We start from the raw sequence: 8,144 nt of genomic DNA, 5'->3' as shown, positions 1-8,144 counted from the left end.
AAAAAGTCTTGATCTGACAAGTCAATGAAGCAGATGCTCTCACCTTCCATTTATCCTCTTGGGGAGCAGAAGGATTTTGGAAGCAGGCAACAAACACAAGCAGTAAGTGTAAAATAATTTCCATAAAGGAAGATGTGGGTGAACCCAGAGTCTCCAGGCTGGAAGAGGAATGACTGGAGCATGGAGAAGGGCTCTGTGGCATCCTGGGTGGCTGGAAGAGGACACCCAGGTCTAATTGCTTGCTCTCCCTTAATGCAAGAACTAAGCTGCATTAAATAAAATAGCAGGTGGCAAGTTTAAAACCAATTACAGGAGGAGTTTTTCCCTCAACAGGATTAAGCTTTGGAACATTTTGTCAGAGCAAACTGCAAACGCCAAAAGTCTGCAGAGGCTTCACCAAGTGGTGAGAGAAATCCACAGGAAATACAAATCTATCAAAGAATGTTCCCCACGAAACAGATCTCCTGGCTCAGGAAGCACCAGAGGCTCAGATCGATGGAAGCTGCCAGAGAAGTGACCCCCCCACGGGCTCTCCATGTGCTTTTCCCTACCTGAACACTGCCGAGGTCACAGCACCAGCCAGCGGGAGCACAGGGCTCCCTGGGGGCTCTTCAACTCACCAGCGGTGACACTGATGCCTTTTCCTGGTCTTAAAATCAAGAGTGAGACACGGTTAGAAGGGGAAAAGGGATTTTACCTTGGTATCTCTTTTAAGGATCCTTAGGTGCACTACGTGCAGTTTGAATGCACCTCCATGCGCACCGCAATGCCCACCCCAAAAGATCTGGTGTAACATTATAGGTCTTACTAATTACTAATCTATCAAAAATTCCCCAAGGAGAGGCTCGAATGAGCCCCGCTCCCCAAGAAACCTTCCCCTGGATGGTTCTATCTTAGTTTACAAAATGTGTTCTGGAGAGGACCTTGGGGTCTGGGGCACACTGACCCCTAACTACGAAGCTTCTCAAATGTTTCATCTCCCAGCTTAACGAACAAGGCCAAGAATGTAGGCAAAAAGCACTGAGAATACAGGAGCTGTAAAAAGCTGTAACAGGGGTATAAAAGAAAAGGCAAAAAATCATCATGGCATCAACACCACCTCCATGCCAGAGCCAGGAGAGTGCGAGAAGCTGCATGGAGGGGGCTCCAGCCCTGTGGATCATCACTGAGTGTGAGGTGGCAGGACACTGGGCAGGGAGAGCCCATGGAGCCAGGAGGGTGGGAGTCCTTCATCATCATCTTCACCCAACCATGGAGAAACAGCTTCTGAGCTGCTGCATCCTCCCTCTTGACAGGAGGAAGTTCTGCCTCAGGAGCTGCTGGTCCATAGTGGTCCTGGTGCCAGAAGGTACCCAGGCCCTGTGAAGCGTCATTTAAAATGCTGCTTATTAGATCTAACACCCTAAAAAATGAGAGGGCAGTACAGATACCCTGATGTCCTTCCAGATGCTGGGAGCCCCAAGTTCTGCTGGGACGTAGCTTTCTTATGGAATCATAGAATCATGGGATCCTTAAGGCTGGAAAAGATCTCTGCGATCATCGAGTCCAACCATCCACCCAGCACCACCACCACAGTCACCACCACGTGTCCCCAAGTGCCACATCCACATGTTTTTTTGAGCACTTCCAGGGATGTGACTCCACCACTGTCCCGGGAAGCTGTGCCAGGGCTGGACAACCCTTTCCATGAAGAAATTCCAGATTGCAGCTGATCAGAGCAGTTCTACACACAAGCCTCGCCTGGCCATGACACATTAATGCACTCTAAATACCACAAAACACCCGGAACAGCGACCAGGGACAGCTCTGCCCACCCCAGGTTCAGCTCTCAACACGCAGCATTAAGAGCATCACCCAACTGCAGCCGCCCTTCCACCCACACACAGCCAAAGCCAGGCCTCAACAGACCCCCTGACCACTTGTTTTAGTGGCCATTTGTGTTTTGGTGAGTTGGGCTTGGACTTCCTCACCACAGCCCAAACTGAGCCACAGCCATGCAGATTTTGGGACATTTCCAAAACACCAGGGCAGTGCCATGGAGGTCCCATCTGGGACATTTCCAAAACACCAGGGCAGTGCCATGGAGGTCCCTTCTGGGACATTTCCAAAACACCAGGGCAGTGTCATGAGGTTTTGTCACTCAGGGGCACTTGCAGAGCCTGATGTCACTGCTGAGAGGTTTCGCTGATGGGACTCAAGGGCAAATTATGGAATTTTTTTAAGAGTGTTTAGTCCCTTCTCTCTATTCTAATTAACACGTTAATTCATGTGGGGTTTGTTCCTAGTTACAGGAGAGTTAGAAAACATTAGATCTGGAACGGATCGCTGTGATGTGTTCTGACATCCTGCGTCGCATTTCCAGAGGAATTTCGTGACCCATTTACCCACCAAACCCCTGCAATGGGCTTCAGGCAAGGCGTGCGTCTCCAAGGAACTTCTGTCCTCAGCTTCAGGGTTCCAAAAAACAAAGAATTTGTCATCTGATTTTTTTCATTTTCAGATTTGCCAACCAGCAGTGTCTCATTTCATCCTATTTCTGTGTAACCCTGCAGTCACGGAGTGACATTAGGCTTGGGGGTGGTACTGGAGAGTCATCACAGCCACCACACAAGACTGGGGACAAGTTTTAGATCAATTCAGCTTTTCTTTTAACTCTCACATTGTCTGAACTCACTAAGTCAGTCTCTCTCTGCACTTTTTCTCTCTGCTGGTATCTTAGGTGAAATTTGCATTCATTTTTTTCATATTCTTTTTTAATTTTAACTTTATTTTCAATTTTTTGCATTTTTTTCTCAAGATACTATTCGATCCTTATCTATCAGATGAACAGTTACAAGTTCTTTGGATCAGAACTTTCATGTTTACTGTGAAAAAAACTCATCCTCAGTACATTCTGAGTCATTCACCATCTCAAGACAAAATCAGGATCAGAGGAGCTGCAAAAGTCCAACTCACTGCTGGATGGACACATGGGCTTTAATAATGACTCTCAAATAGTAGTATTTTAAAAAAAGACCAATATTGCTGTGGGGAATTTCTAAATATTGAGGCAGCTGATAAATTTACTAATTCCTTGGAGTTTTGCCTAAATTTGTCTCTTGCTCATGGGTATTTTATCCCAGAGACACCAGTGAAAATGGTAAAATAGTCAGTGGAGTGTTCATTATCCACTGCTGTGGACTTGAGCAATTTATGAAATAAAATATGATGGTAATAATGAAATATAGAGATATGTGTACATCTGCTCTCTACTTCAGGGGCAGCACAGGGACTTTCTGAGGGTTGAGAAGGTTGTACTGGGCAGTTCCCAGTCAGGATTGTCAGGGATAGAAATTTAAAATGGAAAACAAGTTTTTATAGTTGGAACCTGTTATGTCCTTGCAAGTAAACAGCTTCCAGCCTGAAGAAGGAGCTCTGGGTACCCAAGTCTTGTATTTCCAAGGTCTGAGGTCCCACCCACATGAGGAAGAACTTTTCCTTTCTTTTCCAACAGAATTTTCCCCTATCGCAGCTCTTCCACCCACCCTCTTGTCTTCTCACCTCAGATGAGTCTGACTCCATCTTTTCCCTGGATTCTCTTTCAGGAATTGACAGACTTAATTGGACACTGCTTTTGGGTTCTTTTCTGCTGGTCAGAAGCCCCAGTTGCACCATCCACCCAACCTTCTTGTGGTCCCACCTGGACTTGCTTACAGTTTATCTTCTCATGCCTGGAAGGATCCAGAACCAGACAACGCCTTCCAGACGTGGCTGCTGATCCAGAGGTGAAACCTCTTCCCTTGAGCTGGTGGTGGCACTGTCCCCTAGCCCCATCTCCAGCTGGGACACACCGAGGAACCGTGTCCTACCTGCTGCCCTCCAGGCCCTTCCAGCCCGTCCCAGTCCAGGAGCTGCTCTGCCCCATGGGCAGGAATCTGCAGGGAACCGGAGCAGCGTCAGACCCTGCGAGGCTCCCCAGGGCGGGAGGGGCTGAGCCCAGCCACGGCTCGGGCAGCTCTTCTGGAAGGACGCTGTTATTCCAGGTGTCTCTTAGACACCCAGACACGTCTTAGTCACAGTGACTCACACTGGATACAGGGACAAAGGTGAGCGAATCTTAATTCTGGAAGAAACGGTTCATTAGCATAAGATCATTTTTTATTGCTGTCATGAAAAGAGGGCTCATAGAAAAGCAGGAGAGTGTCTTTTTACACAGGCCTGGAATGCCAGAACAAGGGGCAACAGTTTCAAACTGAGAGAGCAGAGATTTAGATGGGATATTGGAAAGAAACTCTAACCTGGGAGGGTGGGCAGGCCCTGGCACAGGGTGCCCAGAGCAGCTGGGGCTGCCCCTGGATCCCTGGCAGTGCCCAAGGCCAGGCTGGACATTGGGGCTTGGAGCAGCCTGGGACAGTGGGAGGTGTCCCTGCTATGGCAGGGGGGGAATGGGATGAGCTTTGAGGTCCCTTCAAACCCAAACCAGTCTGGGATTCTGTGTTGCCTCAAAAGAATGCAACAGGGTCTATTTCAGTGTGTGTTCACTCTCTCTTGCACCCAGCCTGGGAGGTCCAGTAAGGTCCATTGCATGGAAGCCAGTGGAATGAAAGGCTTGGCCCCTGGGGTCCATCAAACACCACTGAAAATGCCTGTCTAAAATGTGAAAGCCAGCACATCCTTAACTGGTGAGTTCCAGGCATAAAGGGGAAACCTCTCAAGCTCCTGCTGCCAGCTCAACTAAATTGGTGTTGAAATGAAGGACATGTGGCTGCTTCCCTCACACAGGCCTCTGAGGGGTCACGAGTGAAGCCCTCTCCATTAGACTAAGGCATCACAGAATCACATGTCAGATGTTGATGTCAGAATATCCCTCTGAGACCATCAAGTCCAACTCTTCCTCAGCACTGCCAAGACCACCACTGACCGTGTCCCCAAGTGCCACATCCACAGGGCTGGGAAATCCCCCCAAGGATGTGACTCCACAGCCTGTGCCAGCGCTGAGCAGCCCATTCAGTGATGAAGCCTTCCCTAACACCAACCCTAAACCTCTGACACAACTTGAGGCCATTTCCTCTCATCCCTGTTCCCTGGAAGAAGAGACCAACACCTTGAGAACCTGTTCCTGTGCTGCCTGCCCTGCATGTGCCCTGGAAGATGAACTGAGCTGGGGCAGGGCTTCGCTGGGCCAAGCTCTGATTTCCACAGGCTGATGCAAACCTGGCTTTGGTTAGCCCTGGCCCAGAGCTGGGAGCAGGTTGCTCATATGCTGCACCACATGAGAAAACTGAAGCACAGCTGGGGCTTGGAAACTACTAAAGAAAAGATTTAATGACTGAGTACAAACAGGGTGTGTGTGGTTTGTGCTTGTGCCGGCTCAGGAGCTGCCCCTGTGGAGCAGGATTGCCTTCCCACAGCGAAGCCTCTTGCTGAGGGTCTGGGACTGGCATCCCCTGAGGCATCCATAGATCAAATTAAGGCTGAGGATTTGATTTCACTGCAGTCTTGATCCCTCTCGATCCAAGCCCTGGCAGGGTTGAGGGGGAAGTGGATTTGCATTAATTTGCTGCAAGAGCATTGGTGACCCCGGCCCCTGGTGACATTTCATAACGCTGCTCCGTAGGTCAGCCTCTGTGGGGTCCCACCAGGGAGGCCCCCCAGCCCACCCCATATTCACTCACTCTGAACCTGCAGGGATCATTCCTGCCGAGCTGCCTGGCCAGGGACGTGTTGTGCTGGCAGTGAGAGCACCAGCTGAATTTAAAGGGGTTTATTGATCAGCAAGGTGGTGTTCACTCAGTTCTCCACACACCCCAGAAAATCACTCCTTTCTTCTTCCCAAAGGGATCAATGTTCATGACAGGACACACATCGCTAAGACAAACCTACAGCAAAACATCAGCCCAGGTTTGACACACCCACAAAGATTTATTGTGCTTTAGAGGCAGATAGCAGAGCTTCAGTATAACTTAAACCCAAATGAAGAGTTCATAGAATCAGAGAATGGTTGGGGTTGAAAGGGGGTGTAGAAATCATCTCTGACCTAATGCAACTCCAACACTGGAAACCAAAGCAAAACTTAGATTTGTTTCTTACCTCAGAACTCTATAGAATCAGTGATTCCTGGCAAAAAGAAATGCAGAGGTCTGTTTTACAGGGAAATGGTGAAATGCTGTAAAGGTGCTGGTTTTAAATGTTGTAGCATCAGTTTCCATCTCCCTGGCAGCTTTTGTGACTGTGCTAGAATTTTTCAAGGTCAAGAGCAAATTGAAACTTGACAGGGTTTGGAACTGAGAGAGTTGGGTTTGTTTTTGAATCTGGGATAGGTAGCAAAACAAGGAATCTCTCTTCAAGGCACCATTTTGGTGACAGTGTTCTCCACCATGGACATCACTGCACCAGTAATTCCCATCTTTAACCCTATTGGTTTTGGGGTGGAAGTGAGGCACATCATGAACAGTGATCCCTGCACTGAGGGGGCGAAACTGCCGAGGTCTCTGATTGCAACTGAATGTCTAGATAATGAGACTTTTACCATTAAAAAAACCTGAATCCATTTAGCTTCTAAAATTAGGGTTGATATACCTTAGGCAAATCACTGAACTCATCTTTGCTGCTCAGAATGAGAATAAATACCACTCAAAATGGGAATAAATACGGCTTCTGTCCCTCTGCCTTCATAAACGGGCAGGTCTGTGGGCTCTGCAAAGCCTCTGGGTTTCCCATTGGGTGAGTGCGTGGATGAATTTCGACTGGAACATTAAGTATCTGCCATTAAACAAGCGATAAAGTGATGACCAATTAAATTGCTGTAGAGAAAGCAATGAATTATACATGTGGCTGCCACTGGAACCAGCCGTGGCTGAAGGCCTTGGAGGCTGGTGTCAGCCTTCTGATGTCTCCCAGCCAGCTTTGATCAGGCAGCATGGGTCATCCTTTTTACTTTTAATTTCTTCCCAAAACAGCAATCCCATGTGTTCCCTCCAAGCAACAAGAAATGACGTCGAGCTACTGAAAGAAAATTCTTGTGTTCCATCTCAGAATGGCATTCGATTTTTTTGGGGCTATTTTTAGAGAGAGTAACGTGCTCGGTCACACGGCTCCCTGCACCAGGCTGCTCCGAGACTCTCGACAGCCCTGCCCAGTGCGGCAGCTCTGCTCTGGGGGATGTTGCTCTGATGCCTCCAGTTGCTGTTCCAAACTGATGCCCAAGAGATTTTTAAGCTCCAGGAAAGCAGCTACTCTGGAGCAAGAGCATTCTTAGGGTTCGATAACAACAATTTGTTTCAATGCCATTCTGTGATGCTTTTGAGGATGATTTTTCACTGACATGTTTACTCAAAGTAAGGTCAAGTGATACAGTTAAGGAATAAAGACAGCCCCAGAATGCTGAAGTGCAACACCTGCTTTTATTTCTGTATTATTCCTTTTGGAGATTTTTCAATACCATGAATTTTAATGAAGAATAAATCTCTAAGATGAATTTCATTATACATGTGTCATTCAGAAGAACACACTCATACATCTTTCCGCCTGACTCCAGAGAACACAGCTGAGATGGAGATTTATTGTCACACCACAGTGGAATTCCACCTACCTGCTCCTCGTAGGGGATTTACATGGGAAGTTTCAGCTGAATATGAGGAAAAACTCTTTTACTGTGTGTGTGACCGAGCACTGGAACAGCTGCCCAAGGAGGTTGGGCTTCTCCTTCCCTGGAGATGTTCAAAATCCACCCACATGATCCTGTGTAACCTGTTCTGGATGAACCTGCTTGAGCAGGAGGGTTGGATGAGCTGATCTCTGGAGGTCCCTTTCCATCCCAGCTACTCTGGGATTTTGGGATTTCCCAAAGGTGACATACCTGGGGTAGTTTCTCACTTTGATCACTCTCCTTCCATTGCCAATCAGAGATGCTGATTTTTGCCTTTATCTTGCATTTTGCACAAACCTGGGGACAGTGGTGTGAGGATGTTGGGTGTTCTGTATTTGACTGGGGAAGCAGAAGACTTGGGGACGTTGCCTGAAAGAGAATTTGGGGCGGGGAGTTTGGAGTCCCATTTAGGTGTCCATCATTTTCACTCTCATCATCTCAGCAGGTGGCTCTTGGGGCAGACGAACACCTTCACAACCTTGTCCCTGATCTGCTGTGTTCTCACCCCGTACACGAT

Source organism: Corvus brachyrhynchos, unplaced genomic scaffold (assembly GCF_000691975.1).
Source record: "Corvus brachyrhynchos isolate BGI_N302 unplaced genomic scaffold, ASM69197v1 scaffold511, whole genome shotgun sequence".
Classification (NCBI taxonomy): domain Eukaryota; kingdom Metazoa; phylum Chordata; class Aves; order Passeriformes; family Corvidae; genus Corvus; species Corvus brachyrhynchos.
This window is presented reverse-complemented; position numbering follows the sequence as displayed.